The 21906-nt window shown below is 33.8% G+C and overlaps 1 long non-coding RNA gene across 2 annotated transcripts in view; it reads left to right on the top strand.

Annotated features, from left to right (window-relative positions):
• The first annotated feature begins 10008 nt into the window (after positions 1–10008).
• The window catches only part of LOC137632669 (uncharacterized), an 80736-nt gene continuing 68838 nt past the window's right edge, over positions 10009–21906 (top strand). For both annotated transcript variants that reach the window (XR_011042079.1, XR_011042080.1), the window contains exon 1: positions 10009–10266. This is a non-coding gene — a long non-coding RNA (uncharacterized lncRNA). The remainder of the gene's footprint in view (positions 10267–21906) is intronic.

Raw genomic sequence — 21906 nt, 5'->3', positions numbered from 1 at the left:
ATTCGTTCTTCTTTAGACAGATCCATCATTCGATCTGGACAGGAAAAATAATAGATAAATTAAATAGTCAAATTCCCTATGTACCCAGACTTTGTGGACACCCTGTACAGTATAATAATCGTAATAATATACTATCTTGTGAAATTATACGGTTTTGCAATAATTTCAAATAGACGACAGAAGAATTTGTTATTAATACTGTTTCTAATGTTTAAATTGAAATGTGTATCTGTGTAATACAATAAAATCTATGTTGCAGTTTTCTCTATTTAACTAATGTGAAATCAAAACTAAGGTGGAAGCTCTTGTCATGAATGAAGTGTAAATATCTTCTTTAATGAAGCTCCTTCAAGTTTTCAAAGAACCTTATGCAACTCTCCTCCACCATCTTACATTACCATACAACATTCTACCTGCTAACTCATCAGCAGCCATTGTCTGGTCCTCCTTGGCCCTAGCTTGGGCGCTACTCATACGTATGTTTGGTCGGTCTCTATGATATTGTCTTGTCATTTGTTCTTGACGCTTATTATGTACCTTTAAACCTTTTAATAACAGTGTTCGAGAATTTATTTAGTTTATCTATTTCCTTGTTTCCTGTCCTCACTGGGTTATTTTTTCCTGTTGGAGCCCTTGGAGTTATAGCATCCTGCTTTTCCAATTAGGGTTGTAGCTTAGCAAACAACACCAACAACAATAATAATAATAATAATAATAATAATAATAATAATAATAATAACTTTACATTTGTACTGGGCATATCATACCCATATGGCTAACAACCTCACTTCGTTATTTTTGTAAATTATCTGATTAACAGAAACTTATTGTTCTACATAAATTTTGTACAGGGAAGTTGAAAAACTTATCAAGCTCATATATTTTTATTCTGTTATGAGGTATTTAGATCCCTGAGCAGAGTTATTATGTGTCCAGTCGAAGTAAATCATTTGGTACTTCGTCTTTTCTCACAAAGTAAATGAAACAACAAAATAACTTTAGAAATTATCTCAACGAACAAACAAGGAAGGTGATATTTGTATTCAATATTAATACATTAATACATTAATATAATACAATGATATAATAATTCTTTTCCTCTCAAGGGGTTAACTACTGCACTGTAATTTTTCAATAGCCACTTTCCTCTCGGTAAGGGTAGAAGAGACTCTTAGCTACAGTAAGCAGCTCTTCTAGGAGAAGGACACTCCGAAATTAAACCATCGTTCTCTAGTCTTGGGTAGTGCCATAGCCTCTGTACCATGGTCTTCCACTTTCTTGGGTTACAGGTCTCTTGCTTGAGAGAATATTCGGGCACACTATTCTATCTAATTTCTCTTCATCTTGTTTTTTTTTGTTTTGTTTTTTTTATTGTTTGTATAGCAAATATTTATTTTAATGTTATTTTTTCATAAAATATTTTAGTTGTTCCTTGTTTCCTTTCCTCACTGGGCTATTTTCCCTGTTGGAGCCCTTGGGCTTATAGCATCACGTTTTTCCAACTAAGGTTGTAGTTTAGCAAATAATCATCATCATCATCATCATATTGTATATAAGATATTTCACACAAAACTAAGTCGACATTCAAAGATAAGCCTAACATCATCATCATCCCCTTAAATCAATTTCAATCCTACAGAGAATCTTAAAAAAGAAAAAAAAAAAAAAAAAAAAAAAACACTGTAGGAGAACGTTGACGAAATCCAGTTGGACTAAAATTAAATGCATTTGCATTTGAAGCACTTTCGTCTTCCAGATGCAAGCTGTACTGCCAATTTGATTCTGCTGCTGACGCTTTGGACTTGATTCCATCAAGAGCAGGATAGAAAACGATGTTAACGTCCACGAATCAGAATTAAATTTCTCTCACTGTAAGAGAGAACGAATCCTTGGATGTACGTCCGAAGTGATCAACCCCTGATAATGTAATTCCTCAGCTTGTAACCTTTCAATTCACGAATTCAGGGGAAGGATATGAACTCCTGTACGTTCTAGAGCACTGGCGTGAATAAATGAATAAACGCTTGTATATTATATACATTAATGTTTGCTTATTCATTCACTTCATTCATTAGGTAATCATTTCCAGAGTTTAGGGCATAGGGGATAGTGGATTTCCTTTAAAAGCACCAGGACTGATCTCAAAGAACTTATTACCAAGTTTATCTGTTGTGAATTCAAAAGACTACTGAAGTAATCCAAGTTTTGCATTGCCTATGGAAAGCGTTTTGAAATTATAAAGCCTAAACTCGTCAGAACTTTTGATATAATGATCTCTTGGATATAGGCCTAAGGATGTTAACCCCGTGGTCTCATCAGAACTCTTATTTTATTGGAGCACTTAAAAGTAGGTCTAAGGATGTAAATCTCGTATAATCATCAGCACTTTTATTATGTTGGATTATTTGGAAATAGGCCTAAGGATGTGAACCTCGTGAACACTTCAGAACTCTTATTATATTGAAATACTTGAAAATAGGCCTAAGGATGTAAATCTCTAGAAGAACTCATGATATACTGAGAAATATAATTATGCATGAACAATGGCTATCCTTCCCGGAATATTATTAACATAAAATCGATCTATTAAACTCACTATAAATATATATATATATATATATATATATATATATATATATATATATATATATATATATATATATATATATATATATCGGTAATGTAATATGAATCCTTATACTTAATCCAAAATGGTAATATAAGAATTTCCTTATTCTGATCATTACCACGAAAAAAAAACACAAATACGAACCACGAATATCACAAAAAAATATGTTCGGTTGCTGTTAGGAGCTCTTTGCAATGAGGAGTTTTCCGGCCACTGAATATAGATGGTGGCTATTTCCTTCGTTCTTTCGTCTAAGATCGCCCCATCTTTTGTGAGAGACCGTTTCTTGCTTAAGCTGCTAAAGGATTCTATTTCCTGCACTGTTTCTTCATTTTGCTTCTAAAGGATTCTATTTCCTGCACTGTTTCTTCATTTTGCTTCTAAAGGATTCTATTTCCTGCACTGTTTCTTCATTTTGCTTCTAAAGGATTATATTTCCTGCACTGTTTCTTCATTTTGTTTCTAAAAGGTTCTATTTCCTATACTGTCTCTTGCTTATACTTCTCAAAGATTCTATTTCTTACACTGTTTCTTGCTTAAACTTCTAAAAGCTTCTATTTCCTATACTGTTTCTTCATTTTGCTTCTAAAAGATTTTATTTCCTACAGTGTCTCTTGCTTAAGCTTCTAAAAGCTTCTATTTCCTACACTATTTCTTGCTTAGGCTTATAAAATAATCCATTTCTTACACTGTTTCTTGTTAATGCTGCTAAGAGATTCTATTTCCTATACTATTTCTTGCTTATGCTTCTAAAAGAATCCATTTCTTACACTTTTTTTTTGTTCATGCTTACAAGAGATTCTATTGCCTACACTATTTCTTGCTTATGCTTCTGAAAAAATCCATTTTGTACACTTTTTTTTGTTCATGCTTACAAGAGATTCTATTTCCTGCATTGTTGCTTGCTTATGCTACTAAAATAATCCATTTACTACACTTTTTCTTGTTCATGCTGCTAAGAGATTCTATTTCCTACACAGTTTCTTGCTTTGTTCTAAAAGATTCTATTTCCTACTGATATTTTTCCCATTTTTTACCACCAAGAGCCCTTCCCTTCCAAAGAGCTTATTTGTGTCTAAGATTATTGTTTCTTCCTTATTTACCTAAAGAATGAGGTCAAGTTTGATGATTTAAAAAAAGGTTATCACCAGGGTTGCCAGTTTGGCCTTTTTCAGACCATAAACCCTCAAATTTGGCCTTTTTAAAATATTGGTCGGCCTTTAGTAATATGAAAAAAGGCGGATCTTAAATACTATATATTTGGCCTTTTTCTACTAATGGATTGGCCTTTTAAAGCTTCTGTTGATTAGAAGTTGGCCTTTTCTCATTTAGAAAACCTGGCAACTCTGTAACCACAGTGAAGAGGTCACGTGTTCTGACGAACAGACACAGCCACTGCACCTAGAGTCAAGAGACGGCGAATTCCCACAGTTAATCCATCCCAGTCGTCAGAGGTGTGTGTATCACTTAAGTCAACATTTGCTCACATTAACTTAGGACAAACACGGTTTTGGGGGACATCTCTCAAGCCAGCCACATTCACCAACATTAAGCTCGAGTCAGTGTGTGTATGTGAGTGTGTTTGAAGTTGCGCATGTACGTGTGTATGCAAGATCAGAGATGATGATGTATCCCGAGAATCGGAGTGTCCGTTTTGGCATTAATGCTGCTCCTGGAGTGTTTGGTCTTCATCCGCTTGGATGTGTAAGCCTCAGAGAGAAGGAGGAAGGAAAAAGAAAGGCGGATCAGCGATTGAAGGAAAGCAGAGAGGAGGAAGTGAGACCGACATACAGACAGAGGAGTTGGAATACTGTATTTGAAGTAACATTTAATGAAATGACATATTGAAAAGTGTGTGTTTACCTGTAATGCATTATTCAGTCCTTTTATTTGCTGTTATTAAACATAGGAAGAATACATTTTGACATTGCAATGATACCCATATTTCCCCTGGCGTATATATATATATATATATATATATATATATATATATATATATATACATATATATATGTATATATACAGTATATTTATCTTATAGGTGACAGTTAAGTATGTGGCCTACCTGGCCTACCTGGCTTGTTAGGTTATGTTAGGTTAGGTAAGGTTAAGTTAGGTTAAGTTAGGTTAGGCCACATACTAAAACAGATAGAATTTTAGTAGGCCATATTCGAAAGGTAGGCCACATACTAAAGCGGCATCTCTTTGTGTATATATATATATATATATATATATATATATATATATATATATATATATAAAGATATATATATATATATATATATATATATATATATATATATATATATATATATATAGATACATACTGTATATATATATATATATATATATTTATATATATACACATGTATATATATGTATATATATACATACATACATATATATATATATATATATATATATATATATATATATATATATATATATATATATATATATATTTATATGTGTATATACGTTGTCAGTAGCAGAGGGTGGATTACCCTTCCAGTTTAATCAAGTATCATAAATTTAGGTGTGACGTCCATAATAACACAATGCACTACCCTAATTTCAAAATGAAAGCCTTCATCTGTCTCTTAGGGTTATGGTGGCCGATGCGATAACGTCCCTGACTGGTGAACGCCAGACTGTGGTTCGAGTCCTGCTCAAACTCAATAGTTCCTTTGGTCGCTGCAACCTCACCATCCATGTGAGCTAAGGATGGGGGCGTTTGGGGGAGCCTATAGGTCTAACTGTTGAAGTCATCAGCAGCCATTGCCTGGCCCTTCCGTCCAGCTCGATAGGGCAATGTCACTGTCACTTGTCTCTGCCATTCATGAGTGACCCTTAAACCTTTAAACTTTTATGAGTAAACTTTCATATTATTATTATTATTATTATTATTACTTGCTAAGCTACAACCCTAGTTGGAAAAGCAAGATGCTATAAGCCCAGGGGCCCCTACAGGAAATATAGCCCAGTGAGGAAAGGAAACAAGGAAAAATGATATATTTTAAGAACAATGACATTTAAATAAATACTTACCAAATTCATTTAGCATAAAATCACGATGAATTAGATGGCAAGCAAATAAAAAGCTGGTTTTGTACAGGCAACCCAATGCACCTGTCTAAGCCAGACTCAATCAGGGGAATCTGAATTATTAGGGAAAAATTAAATTCAACTCCAAACGGTTGTTTAGCTTGTCTTATGAGTGATGGAAATGTATAAGTGTCGATGAAAACAGAAGCTGGAAGAGAGTTCCAAAGCTTAGAAGTGGCCAGTATAAAGCTCTGAATATTTTATCAATAAATGGAGTTAAAGCTGTAGATCTAGAAGTTCCAACTGTGACCAGATTGTGGTATGATCTTCCTAATTAGGTAGTTGAATCGGTGGAACTTCAAATATTCAAACTTGGAGTGAATGTTTTTTATGTTGAGCAGGGTGATATAAGCCTATTTTTATAGTTTATATTTGAAAGAGCTATGTTAATGTTGTTACTGTTCTTAAAGTGATATATTTTGATTGTCCATTACTTCTCCTGTAGTTTATTTATTTCCTTATTCCCTTTCTTCATGGGACGATTTTTCCCTGGTGGAGCCCTTGGGAAAATAGCATCCTGCTTTTTCAAGTAGGGTTGTAACTTAGCTAACAACAACAACAACAAAAGCAGCAACAACAGCAACAACAATAATAATAATAATAATAATGATGATAATAATAATGATAATAATAATAATAATAATAATAATAATAATAATAATAATAATAATAATAATAATAATAATAATAATAAGAGTTTGACTTAATTCATCCGAGAGAATCTATAAAACTCGTGCAGGAATATATTTTGGGCCAGATGCCTTGACAGTCTTTGGAGCTGTGAGAATATTTGGGAACCCCTCTGATTAGAGAACTAGAGTTAACTCATTTAGCTTTGGATTCACATCGGGGAAAATTTGCTGATAAACAGAAAGAAAGTATCTAATCTATTATTTTCACTAGAAACATCTATAGATCTATCATTATAGAAAATAGAAATGCCTGGATGTTTTATTGATAGAATTATTAGTCAAAATTCTAGAAATGGGATTATTATAATAATTATTGTTATTATTATTATTATTATTATTACTATTATTATTATTATTATTATTATTATTATTATTACTTGCTGAGCTACAACCCTAGTTGGAAAAGCAGGATGCTACAAGCCCATGGGCCCCAACGGGGAAAATAGCCCAGTGAGGAAAGGAAACAAGGAAAAATAAAATATGTTAAGATCAGCAACAATACCAAAATTTCTATATAAACTTTAACAACTTTGCCAAAACAAGAGGAAGGGAAATTAGAGAGAATAGTGTGCCCGAGTGTACCCTCAAGCAAGAGTATCGTTGAAACGATAAACAAAGTATAACTTAGAGTAAACATGATAATATTTTTTACTTAAATAAAAATGAACATTAGATAAAGAATTGCCCAGTAAAACAAGACCTGATTTTATCTTAAGATGAAAATATAATTTTTACGTCCTTGAATGAGAATCTACAGGAATCTATCAATCAATCAGTGAATAATAAATTATTCATCTTGTTGTAGTAATCATCATAATGATAAACATCACGTAGATTCCCTTCTGAAAACTTACATACATATATGCATATCCATACAAACTTATGACATTTCTAATATAACTTTCCTTTTCCCCAATATTCTCTCTCTCTCTCTCTCTCTCTCTCTCTCTCTCTCTCTCTCTCTCTCTCTCTCTCTCTCTCTCTCTCTCTCTCTCTCTCTCCATCGGGATTCAAGCCAAGAAAAAAAAATAGATAGCAGGGAGGGTTTAACGGCGAGAGCAAAATGAAGAATATTCCACATTCATCGAAATTATTCATCGTGAATAAATATGCCTTCCTTAGATTCCTCTTCAGTGGAGAGACCCATGACTTGGAAAACGCGATTGTGATTTCTCCTCTAAGTCTTTTTTTTTTTTATTCCTCCATTTTTTATCTCCCTCCTCCATTCTATTCCTTGCGGATTTCTTGTTCTATTTTATCTCGTTTCTATCCGTCTTGTTATTTTCAAGTTTTTATAGTTTATATGTGAAATATCTTAATTTTTTTATTTTTCTTGAACTTCTTGTAGTTTTTCCTTATTTCCTTTCCTCACTGGGCTATTTTCCCCTGTTGGAGCCCTTGGGCTTATAGCATCCTGCTTTTCCAATTAGGGTTGTAGCTTAGCAAGTAATAATAATAATAATAATAATAATAATAATAGTAATATTCTATCTTGTTTCTATTTCTGTTGTTATTTTCAAGTTTTTATAGTTTATGCATGAAATATTTATTTTAATGTTATTTTTCTTGAGCTTCTTGTAGTTTTTCCTTATTCCCTTTCCTCGCTGGGCTGTTTTCCCTGTTGGAGCCCTTGGGCTTATAGCATCCTGCTTTTCCAACTAGGGTTGTAGCTTAGCAAGTAATAATAATAATAATAATAATAATAATAATAATAATATTCTATCTTGTTTCTATTCCTGTTGTTATTTTCAAGTTTTTATAGTTTATATATGAATTATTTATTTCAATGTTGTGAATGTTCTTAAACTTCTTGTAGTTTTTCCTTATTCCCTTTCCTCACTAGGCTGTTTTCCCTGTTGGAGCCCTTGTGCTTATAGCATCCTGCTTTTCCAACTAGGGTTGTAGCTTAGCAAGTAATAATAATAATAATAATAATAATAATAATAATAATAATAATAATTATAATTATAATAATATTCTATCTTGTTTCTATTCCTGTTGTTACTTTCAAGTTTTTATAGTTTATATATGAAATATTAATTTCAATGTTGTTAATGTTCTTAAACTTCTTGTAGTTTTTCCTTATTCCCTTTCCTCACTGGGCTGTTTTCCCTGTTGGAGCCCTTGGGCTTATAGCATCCTGCTTTTCCAACTAGGGTTGTAGTTTAGCAAGTAATAATAATAATAATAATAATAATAATATTCTATCTTGTTTCTATTCCCGTTGTTATTTTCAGTTTATATTTGAAATATTTATTTCAATGTTGTTAATGTTCTTAAACTTCTTGCAGATTTTCCTTATTCCCTTTCCTCACTGGGCTGTTTTCCCTGTTGGGGCCCTTGAGCTTATAGAATCCCGCTTTTCCAACTAGGGTTGTAGTTTACCAAGTAATAATAATAATAATGATAATAATAATAATAATAATGATAATAATAATGATAATAATAAATCTAAAATAACATGAGGAAAACAAACAGATTGGAGTATATATTGAGATTTAAAATCATATATTTTACGTGATATAATTCTAATCTGTTTTCATTATCAATATCATTTTGAATCTAAATGGAGTTACTTTTAGTGATAAGAACCTGGTTACATCCAGTTCTTTCCTTACTGATAAAAGATAAAGTTTTTGAACACGAACTACACACAACACACAGATGTCTTATCAGTACCATGATACATATCTCTTTTTATAGTTTATATATGAAAGATATGTTTAATTTTGTTACTGTTCTTAAAATATTTAATTTCAGTTGTTCATTACTTCTCTTGTAGTTTATTTATTTCTTTATATCCTTTCCTCACTGGGCTATTTTTTTCCTTTTGGAGCCCTTGGGCTTATAGCATCCTGCTTTTCCAACTAGGGTTGTTGCTTAGCTAATAATAACAACAACAACAACAATAATAATAATAATAATAATAATAATAATAATAATAATAATACAGTTTGATATTGCCAATGACCGTTTGTCCACGCCTTTCTTTTACCCAAAAGTAATGTGTCCAACTGTACTTCAGAGTACATAAATGTAAAGATAAACGTAGAAACAAAGGCGATGATGATGGCAGCTAGAATGCTTGTGTAATTTTTCTAACTTTTATTGACTGGTATTATAACACGGGAAACAATAATTCTAAAGCAAATATGCGCTCAGAGTAATTTCAAAGTACCGCTTTAGTCTCGTGGTTAACTTTTAGTGAGTTAATAGCTGCCAAACGTAATACACAAGATATTGGCAGAATACACTTTCTTTATTCATTCGGTGAGTGTAGGTAGTAGTGTAGGTGTATGCTAATACTGTCTCCAGAATAAATGTATGTTTCGATCCCTCATTCCCCGACTTTTATGGCATAACAACCTGATTCTCTTTTTCACGCACAGTTTCAATTATGGAATCGGCTCTCTTCGAATTTCTCCATGCTTCGTCATTGAAAATTGATTAATTTCCCTCAATAATATGTCAATTACAGATATCATTGATCAATATGACATACAGGGTATTGTTTGACGAGTCTTCTAGTAAATCTATTCCTTAACTCTAACCACCCCAAGGGTCAGTAGACACGTCCCAAGACGCTATTCTATTGTTTACATTTCCCCCGGCCGAGGACCCTCTACTCTCAGCACAAGTTTCTGGGTTTCTCTAGGAATGGACGCAGTCGAAAGAGTTTCCTTGTATTGAGTGTGTGCTAGAATAATTGAATTCCGGTATTTTACATCGTGCTTGCACGGTTGATGCCTATAAATTTTTCTCGAATAACCACATTCTCCTCAATATCCAAATCCCGACCACACATCGGACGAGCGTACCTTTACCGAGTAGCCTGGTTTTGTAAGTACAGTCATTTTGTAATTGTGAAATATCACTGTGATTTGAAAGGGATTTTATAATATTTATGTATGTTTGGTATTGTTTTACTGCCATGATTTCGTTTGTTATGTCGTAGTTAGTTTGGTCTGTATTTTTGCATGTTCGTTACTTATTTTTGTAAGAACATTCATGTTACGGTCATGGAATATCACCGTGATTTGAGCTAGGTTTTATATTATTTATGTTTGGTATTAGTTTAATGTCATCTCCTCGTTTGCAATGTCATAATTAGTGGGTCTGTATTTCGCTTGTTTGTTATGTAGTTTTGTAAGAACAGTCATGTTACATTATGAAATATCACCGTGATTTGAAATAGGTTTTATATTATTTATTATGTCTCTTTGATATTGCTTTACTAGCTAATTTTCGTTTGCAATGTCATAGCTAGTGGGTTTGTATTTCGATTGTTTGTAACCCATTTTTGTAAGTAAAGCCATATTACACTTATGGAATATCACCGTGCTTTGAAATATTCTTTATATTATTTATTATGTCCTTGTTATTGCTTTGCTGCCATATTTTCGTTTGCCATGTCGTAGTGGGTCTGTATTTCGCTTGATTGTTACCTAGTTTTGTAATTACAGTTATATTACACTTATGAAATATCACCGTGATTTGAAATAGGTTTCATATTATTTAATATGTCTTTGGTATTGCTTTACTGCCATATTTTCCTTTGCAATGCCATAGTTAGTGGGTCTGTATTTCGCTTGCTTGTTACCTAGTTTTGTAATTACAGCCATATTACACTTATGAAATATCACGTTGATTTGAAATAGGCTTTATAATATTTATGTCTGTTTGGTATTGTTTTACTGCCATATTTTCGTTTGCAATGCCATAGTTAGTGGGTCGGTATTTCACTAGCATGTTACTTATTTTCGTAAGAACAGCCATATTACACTTATGAAATATCACCTTGATTTGAAATAGGCTGTATAATATTTGTCTGTTTGGTATTGCTTTACTGCCATATTTTCCTTTGCAATGCCATAGTTAGTGGGTCTGTATTTCGCTTGTTTGTGACCTAGTTTTCTAAGTACAGCCATATTACACTTATGAAATATCACCGTGATTTGAAATAATTTAGGTTTAATATTATTTATTATGTCTGTTTCGTATTAGTTTACTATCATCTTTTCGTTTACATTGTCGTATTGAGTGGATCTGCATTTTGCTCATTTGTTACCTAGTTTTATAAAGTACAACCATATTGCAATTATGATTTGAAATAGTTTTTATATTTATTATATCTGTATGGTATTAAATTTTAGTTTGCAGTACTTTTTTTTTCGTTTGAAATTTATCTAGTGGATCTGTATTTCTACATTATTTTGGAGATTTGAGTTTGTTTTCAAATACTTGATTATTATTCACCTTAATTATCAGCGTAACGTAAAAGAAGAATGGAAGTTTTTAGCTAAAGAACAAATAAATTAAAGTTATCAATATGTTTAATTTGATTGGTTTTCATCTGTTGGATGTTACGCTAAAAAATTTTTTATTCATAAATTATAGTGTGTTTTAGTATAGAAATGTAAATATGAACTGATTATAAAATTTAACCACTGTATAATTTATCAATAAAGGAAAATAAAATATCACCGTAACATCCAACGGTTGAGAAACCAATCAAATTAAACATCAATAACTTTAATGTTTTATTATAGTTGAAAATTTGCATTCTTCTTTCATGTTACGCTATGGTAAGCAGCTCTTCTAGGAGGACACTCCAAAATCAAACCATTGTTTTCTAAACTTAGGTAGTGCCATAACCTCTGTACCATGGTCTTCCACTGTCTTGGGTTAGAGTTCTCTTGCTTGATGGTGCACTCGGGCACACTATTCTATCCTAATTCTTTTCCGCTTGTTTTGTTAAAGTTTTTATAGTTTATATAGGAAATATTTAATTTAATGTTGTTACTCATCTTAATTTTTGTTTTTTCGTTTCCTTTCCTCTCTGAGCTATTTTCCCTGTTGGAGCCCCAGGGCTTATGGCATCCTGCCTTTCCAACTAGGGTTGTAGCTTAGCAATCAATAATAATAATAATAATAATAATAATAATACGCTGATAATTACGATGAATAATAAAAATGTATTTTAAAACACACTCGGATCCCGAAAAAAAAAATGTAGAAATATAGATCCACTCAATACATTTCAAATGAAAAAATTACCTCAAACTCAAATTTGATACCAAACCGACGTAATAATGGTATAAAAACTTGCACGCTTCCCTCGTGTTTTGCTGGGTAAACCATGTGCCGGACTAGGGCGCAAAATAACTGCACTAACTTTGTCCATTACCATGCAAATGAAACTGCTCAATATTCCTCACAGCCAGCCTGGCCTCTCATATGATGTTCAAGGGATTACCTCAGAAATTACCTCAAATTTGGGGAAATTACCTTAAATACCAAAAAAAAAGAGGAAAAATTCTTAAAACTGAAATCAAATATATCATGAGTAATAAAAGCTGTATTTTGTGAAAAATCTGAAAGATAAATTTAAGATACAAAATATTACTCTATAAACAAAAGATTACCTGATGGAAAAAATACCTTAAAATTACCTTGAAAGGATCATTACTTTAGAAATTTCCTTAAATCAACCAAAATTACTCAATCTGAGGTAAATACCTTGAAAATGAGAGCACTGCTCACAGCGACTCCTAGAATGTGTACCGCGTGCATGGATTTCAGGGGAAAAAATATCTAAATATGAATAAGATCTTAAACCATGTTTTAATTTGTAATACATTCCGTTAGTCAATTTGTGTATTTTCCCCGTATTTCATAAATCGCTTATTACCTCCGCCAACTTAGTTGGAAGGAGGTTAGGGTTTCACCCCCTTGTTTGTGTTTTTGTGTGTGTGTGTTTGTAAACTGCTTCCTAGCCTCAAATTTAATCGTAGAATGATGAAACTTTCCGGGATTATCTGTTATGTAAAAAGCTGTAAAAAAGGTTAAATCATGGAAGGTCAAGGTGATAGGTCAAGGTCACAGTTAAGCAAAATGTCCAATTCACGTAATCAGCCATAAGTTTGGAGATCGTTATCACAGACTTCAAACTTTGCTCTATATTTGAGCGTATATAAATCCACGCATATTAGTACATGGTAAGGTCAAAGGTCAAGGTCGAGAAAAAGGTCGAAAAAATAAGATGCTGCGGCGGAGGTCTGCGCTTTACTGTGTACCCCTTTAGCTCAGGTATTTTGTTCCGTACATTTTATTGTGCAATTTAATTAATTTCGATAGATTGCTTTGCACGATTTCATTTTGAATAGTATTTTTTTATATTGCCTCCATTTTTTATGCATCAAAATTTCAATTTATAAATTGTAGTATATCCTTTTTATGTCTTTTGCATAGACGGATAATTTTACAATTATGGTCTTCTATATTATATCTGATGTTATTCATCAGATATTTCCTATTTACAGTAGATTTTTTATCACAAATGATTAAGATAAGTATTTGTTTTAGCTATAGTGGTTATGTTCCCCTTACTACCAGACTTTGGAGAATGATCTTCCTTATCTGGATATTTTAAAATCTTATATATTTATTATCTTAAATAGTTTATTTATTTCCTTTCCTCACTTGACTGCTTTCCCTCCTGGGGCCCTTAAGTTTTTAATATTCTGTTTTTTTAAATTAAGTAAATGTGATAGGCAAACCGTATTTTTATATTTGGTTTAATTGTACTAATTAATTTACTTAATAGAAGTAATATAGAAATATAACTTTTTAATCAAAATCCTTTGAGCTTCTTAATATGCAATATTCTATTTCCCATATTAATTGTTGTTTTAGGTTCAGCTGTTATTATGCCAGCACGGTCTCTTGCTCTGAAAGTTGCAAATCATTATTTCCCAGTCTTGTGGACTTGTTTGTTCTGTGGCTACTTTCCTCTGGATAAAGGTAGAAGAGACTCTAGCTATGGTAACCAGCACTTCTAGGAGGAGAACGCTCCAAAATCAAACCATTGTTCACTAGTCTTGGGTAGTGCCATAGCATCTGTACACTGTCTTGGGTTATAGTTCTCTTGTATTTTTTGAAGTTTTTATAGTTTACATATGAAAAATCTTATTTAATGCTGTTACTCTTCTTAAAATAATTCAATTTTGATTGTTCATCTTCTGATTCCTTTCCTCACTGGGCAATCTTTCCCTGTTAGAGCCCTTGGGCTTATAGCATCCTGCTTTTCCAACTAGGGGTGTAACTTAGCTAGTAACAATATTAATGATAATCTTCTGTTTCCTTTCCTCACTGGGCAATCTTTCCCTGTTAGAGCCCTTCGGCTTATAGCACCCTGCTTTTCCAACTAGGGGTGTAACTTAGCTAGTAACAATATTAATAATAATCTTGCTAAGTTGGTCAATCTCTTTCGATTTCCCCTACGTAGGAATAACGTCTCCCTTACTTAGGAATTACGACAATCGTTGTAGGGGATCACGTACTATATACTGCCGATTGCCTCTCCTAAATGTGTCGTTATAGGCGGAAACAAACTTTTAACCTTTGACCCTTAATCTTCTGCTGGGTTTTTTTCCAATATTAGGTTAAACGGCCATTTAATATTTTTTTCCTCTATCCTCGTTCTAAGTTTTTCTTCCTCAGCTATGAGAAGTTTTCATGACTTTGGAAATGGTTATGAACATAAAGTGGTCTGGGCAGCCCAAATTAAGGAAAGTCCGGATAAAGTCTCAATGTTTTTAGGAAGTGCCCATTAATACTACGCCTATTTTATTTTATTACCGATGGAATAATATTGGATGGAGCTCTCTATGTAATTGATATTACGACTAGTAATAATAACTTTAAATTCTCAGTACATATTTAATTGACATTAATCATTACCATCTGTAGGTAATAGCTCTCGTATTTCGATATTTCTTCTGATATAATGAGAATAATTCTCTGCTCCTCGTGTTTTGTGATTCACCGACACGTGAGCTTTTAATGCGAAGAATCTGAAGTTTTCCTACTAATTAATGACTTCTCCGTTGCAATGGGGTTGGGGTGGCATGAGTGGTAACGTCCCTGACAGGTGCTCGCCTGACTGGGGTTCGAGTCCCGCTTAAGCTCATTATTCCTTTGGTCGTTGTAACCTCACCATCCTCGTGAGCTATGGATGGGGGAGTTGAGGGAGCCTATAGGTCTATCTGCTGAGTCATTACCAGCAATTGCCTGGCCCTCCTTGGTCCTAGCTTGGTTGGAGAGGGGTTGGACGCTGATCATATAATATGGTCAGTTTATTGGGCTTTGTCCTGCTTGATAGGGGAATATCACTGTCACTTGCCTCTACCACTCATGAGCGGCCTTTAAAGCCTTAAATAGATATACTTGTAAGTATTGCAGATAAAATGTGGAATGTTAGTTATTTCTGCAGTTTTGGGGCTATAATTTTGTTGGTCTTCATATCAGACAACAACGCTGCACCCTTCCTGTTTTAACTGGCCGTCGTTCAGCCCGTTGCTTGGTTCCTGTCTCTCACAACTGGCTCTCTTAAAGGTAAACTGAATTTATGAGAGCACCTTGATCCGACTATAGAAAATGGCGTGTAACTTCCTTAGATTTATTATTAACCACCCCTTTTAAAGGTTTAAAGGCCATTCTTGAATGACAGGGGCAAGGGACAGTGACATTGCCCTATCGAGTAGGACAATGCCCTAGAGACTGACCATATATACATATGATCAGCGACAAGCCCCCTTTCCACCCACGCTAGGATCAAGGAGACCATGCAATGGCTGCTGATAACTCAGCAGATAGACCTATAGACTCCCCCAAACCCTCCATCCTTAGCTCACAAGGATGGTGAAGTTACAGCCACAAAAGAAACTAACTAGCTTGAGCCGGACTCGAACACCAGTCCGGCGTTCACTAGTCAGGGACGTTACCACATCTGCCACCACAACTTTTTTTTTTTTTTTTTTTTTTTTTTTTATTAAAGGTACACTAGCGGACACATTTTATTTGCACGCCAATTACCATTGTCTTGCGATGATTGTTGTGAGTTGGAAAGATTTAGGAAATACTGTTTCCTCTCTTTAATATTTTGTATAGGACCTTATAGATTTCGTTCGAGCGAACACTTTTAATTGAATAAAGTAGTAATTAACCTTACTTATATAAAAGATACAACTTGAGGGTAGGGTAGAAAATTATCTATTTTGAGTCCTTTTCGTCGCCAAAAAATCCCTTTAAGTTATAATTGATGTATATTTTCAGAGGATACATTTTTTCTCCAAAAAATCGTTATTAAAAAAATAAAATTCTTCTCAGGTGTTGGGTGTCGAGACTGTAATTATGAAAAGGGAGACGGGACATGGCTTGAATTAATTGGGACTCACTCTCTCTCTCTCTCTCTCTCTCTCTCTCTCTCTCTCTCTCTCTCTCTACGCAAACCATTTCTCTTCTTAATCTTCCATGGCACGACGTTTTTTTTATGCCTTGGTAAAATTTTTTTTTTTTCCAAGCTTTTTATTTTTGACAAAATGGTATACCTTCAGTGTATTTTCTTTACCTGCATATTTAGAGGCTAGTCCTTTTATTTTTACAGTATCTATATGTATTATAACATTTAGTTTTTAGCGTATATATATATATGAATATATATAAATATGTACATATATATATATATATATATATATATAATATATATATATATATAATATATATATCTATATATCTAAATATATATATACATAAATATAAAAATGAATATATATGAATATATATGTATATAAATATACATAAATATATATATATATATATATATATATATATATACAGATGAAAACTGTTCCGTTGTTGTTCGTTTATCCTACAAAAGGTGTTTCATTCAGTAATGTGTGGCCATCATCAGGTCTTTAATAGTTGTGCAATAGAGTTAAGCTCAAATATATAGAATAGTACAGTTAAAATTGAAGATTAAAAGAAGAATCTAAACAGAAAAAAATCTTAAAGATGTCAAACCATCCTAGTTTAAAAGTAGAGGGGTACTTAGTAAAACCTCTGCCACGGCAGCTTATTTCTTGACCTTTTCCTCGACCTTGAGCTTGAACTTTGACCTTAACATGTATGTATTGGCGTGGATTTTCATACACTCAAATATGAACTAAATTTGACGTCTCTGTGACAACGATGTCCAAACATATGGCTGATTACGGGAATTGGACATATTGCTTAACCATGACCTTGACCTTTGACCTTGACTTTCAAAAATTTTATCATATCCAGCTTTTTACACAACAGTTCATCCCTGCAAGTTTCATTACTCTACGATTAAAATTGTGGATGGGAAGCTGTTCACAAACAAACACACAGGGGGTAAAACATAACCTCCTTCCTACTTCGTTGGCCTAGGTAACTAAATGCTCAAAAGCATCATCGTTCACGGATCCACTTTACAACTCTTGCTGCTGCTGCTGCTTCTTTTTTTCCCTTCTTTATCCCTACGTTAAGGGGTCGGTCGCCTGATAGCATCAGGTTTGGTTTATAATTTGGCAAAGGGGTTTCACGATCGCATGTCCTTACAGACATCAACCACAGGAGGTGGCGGTGGGTCAAACTTTTGATGAAATAGTCCAACTGCAAGGCAGCAGTTTCCACAGTTGTTGGCAAGGGTTCTAGCCTTTTGCTAAAAAGCAAGGCTGCTAGGCAGCAGCTGTCCTTTTAATCACTTTCTACGACACACAGGACGTGAGATTGTAGTATTCTTACACCCCTACCACAAGGCAACTTTACAACTCTTGTTGTTGATTCTTATATACAATTTAAGATTTCTATTTTAGTGCCACCGAGGCCCCTTGGCTAATTATTTGAGCAAACTTTATTCTATAACTCATAAAAAACTTTTAAGTGTCCTTTTTGTCGTTTGTAACTTGAAGTGTTAAGGAAACTTTTTCCATTGCCGCATCTCAGACTCGGAGGAGGCATGACATTTAGACAAACTTGAATCCCATTATCTAAACAATCTTTGCGTGAAGTTTCGTTGAAAATAATCCAGCGATTCTTGAAGAGAGGTAGAGAATTTGGGAAGAATATCACAGACATTCATACTCGTATTTTCATGAAAAAATGTCCAGCTGTATGTAAGTTAGTAAAAATATTTGGATGGCGTCCGAATCCCATATTTCTTATATATTATCAGATTTGTACACACACGCGCGCGCTCGTGAACACACACACACATACACACACACACACATATATATATATATATATATATATTTGTGTTTATACACATATATATACATATGTGCAATATATATATATATATATATGTATATATATATATATATATATATATTATATACAGTATATATATATATATATGTATTTATATATATATATGTATATATAGGCCTATATATTTGTGTGTATTCGCAAATATGTACATATGTGCAATTATATATATATATATATATATGTATATAATATATATATATATATATACATATATATACATATATATGTATATATATATATATATATATATATGTATATATATATATGTATATATATATATATATATATACATATATATATATATGTGTGTGTGTGTGTGTGTATACATGTATCATAATTCAAAGAGAATTTTCGGTTAGGATTTGTTCCCTTTGGTCTCTCTCTCTCTCTCTCTCTCTCTCTCTCTCTCTGTTGGTTTTTGACTTTAAGAGGGTCCCAATAATCTCGCCCGATGGATCATCCCTCGGCAAAGTCTCCAAAAATTGCCTCAAAAATCGTCTGGAGCCAATATTGCTCTCATTCCACGCCTCAGTGGGCGGCAATACAAGATCCTTATGCAAATGATCTTCTCGGGTGCCGGGCGAGATGAGGAATCTGCGCAGAAAAAAAAGCGAGAATCTGCGCTGAAAAAAAAGAAGAAATAGAGGAGAGAAAAATTCCAGATGGACTGTTGTCAAACATTTTGTTCGTACCAGGGTTCTTCTTTCTTTTTTTTTTTTTTTTTTTATTATTCTTGTTTGGAATGTTCTGTGGATCTATGACTGGGTCAATTGTTCATTTGGCGTGACCTTGACCTTGCATAAATATTCTCTCTCTCTCTCTCTCTCTCTCTCTCTCTCTCTCTCTCTCTCTTGGAATAATGTCCTGTGAATCTATGACTGGGTCAATTGTTCAGTTGGCGTGACCTTGACCTTGCATAAATATTCTCTCTCTCTCTCTCTCTCTCTCTCTCTCTCTCTCTCTTGGAATAATGTCCTGTGAATCTATGACTGGGTCAATTGTTCAGTTGGCGTGACCTTGACCTTGCATAAATATTCTCTCTCTCTCTCTCTCTCTCTCTCTCTCTCTCTCTCTCTTGGAATAATGTCCTATGGATCTATGACTGTGTCAATTGTTCAGTTGTCGTGACCTTGACCTTGCATAAATATTCTCTCTCTCTCTCTCTCTCTCTCTCTCTCTCTCTCTCTCTCTTTTGGAATAATGTCCTATGGATCTATGACTGTGTCAATTGTTCAGTTGTCGTGACCTTGACCTTGCATAAATATTCTCTCTCTCTCTCTCTCTCTCTCTCTCTCTCTCTCTCTCTTTTGGAATAATGTCCTATGGATCTATGACTGTGTCAATTGTTCAGTTGTCGTGACCTTGACCTTGCATAAATATTCTCTCTCTCTCTCTCTCTCTCTCTCTCTCTCTCTCTCTCTCTTTTGGAATAATGTCCTATGGATCTATGACTGTGTCAATTGTTCAGTTGGCGTGACCTTGACCTTGCATAAATATTCTCTCTCTCTCTCTCTCTCTCTCTCTCTCTCTCTCTCTCTTGGAATAATGTCCTAGGGATCTATGACTGTCAATTGTTCAGTTGTCGTGACCTTGACCTTGCATGAATATTCTCTCTCTCTCTCTCTCTCTCTCTCTCTCTCTCTCTCTCTCTCTCTTGGAATAATGTCCTAGGGATCTATGACTGTCAATTGTTCAGTTGTCGTGACCTTGACCTTGCATAAATATTCTCTCTCTCTCTCTCTCTCTCTCTCTCTCTCTCTCTCTCATGCGTGCACTTTCAACGCTAGACATCCATATTATTATTTATACTTACACCATATCTGAAATTTCTCACCCCTTAGTTTACACACATTTATATTTACATAATTTCCGAATTGTCAATATGGAAATAAACTGACACATTCTTTTGCATTGGATTTGGTATTTACCTTTACGTGCTTTGGTATGACACCACTTTTAATCAACTATAGGACTCTTTTTCTTATTACTCAAAAACGTACACTGTGCAACAATCAAACTTTACATGAAGAGAGTGGCTCTCTAAATCTCTCTACCTCCTACAAGTGTTTATTTTTACCCCCTTTCCTTACTCTCTTCTACCCTCTCCAATCTCCTACGTATTATGTGGCAGCGTAAAGTGAAAGACCATGGTAGTGCCATAGCCTCTGTGCCATGGTCTTCCTCTAACTTGGGTAGAGTTCTCTTGCTTGAGGGTACACCTGGGCACACTAATCTTTCTTATTTCTTATTAATTTTTATAGTTTATACAAGAAATATCTCTTGTTGTCATTGTTATCAAAATATTTTATTTTAATTGTTCACTACTTCTCCTTCAAGTTATTTATTTCCTTATTTCCTCTCCTCACTGGGCTATTTTTTCCTGTTGGAGCCCTTGTGCTTATAACATCCTGTTTTTCCAATTAGGATCTTAGGTTAGATAGTAATGATAATAGTACCAAGAAGCCTCTCGTTACGTCATGGAAATTCCAAAAACATTTTTGTTATCATTTTAGCTTGATTCATTCATGAATATTTCAGTAATTACAAATCAGTCGTCAATATTTTTCAATAAATTTTCCCATTTTTCTTTTCCTCCGTTAGATTTGTAGGGGGAAATAACTTCGCCATTTTTTGGTCGTAATAGTGCCATATCCAAATCATTACCTCCGCTAACGAAGTTGGAAGGAGGTTATGTTTTCGCCCCTGTTTGTGTCTTTGTTTTTTAACAGCTTCCTGGCTACAATTTTAATTGTAGAGTAATGAAACTTGCAGGGCTTAACTATTATGTAAAAAGGTGGAAATGATTAAATTTTGGAAGGTCAAGGTCACGGTCAAGCAAAATGCCCAATTCACGTAATCAGCCATAAGTTTGGACATCATTGTTAAAGAGACTTCAAACTGGGTTCATATTTGAGTGCATGAAAATCCACGCCAATAAATACATGTTAAGATCAAAGGTCAAGGTTAACGTGGAGTAAAAGATCGTGAAATAAGCTGCCGCGGCGGAGGTCTACGCTCTACTGAATGTCCCTCTATTTTTTTTTTTTTTGTGTTGTAAGGAATTGTAACAAAGCAGCACATATGCATCTATGGTACACATCACGAAATGGATAAGTTGCCAAAACAAATTTGGCTCTAGATTTTTTTTTCAAGACTTATTAAAACTAAAAAAGCACACAGAGTGTAGACCTCCTCCTTGGCAGCCTATTTCTCGAAACCAGCTTGCCTTTCTCAGAATCAATTTAGACCGAAGGAGTGTTTGAAGTCTGTGTGACAAATACGTGCGAACTTCGGGTTAAAGTTATGGTTAATAATGTTGACCTTTTGCCTGACCTTGACCTT

Source organism: Palaemon carinicauda, chromosome 41, assembly GCF_036898095.1.
Source record: "Palaemon carinicauda isolate YSFRI2023 chromosome 41, ASM3689809v2, whole genome shotgun sequence".
NCBI lineage: Eukaryota > Metazoa > Arthropoda > Malacostraca > Decapoda > Palaemonidae > Palaemon > Palaemon carinicauda.
The sequence above is the reverse complement of the archived record's forward strand: the minus strand, read 5'-3'. Positions and strand labels throughout refer to the sequence as shown.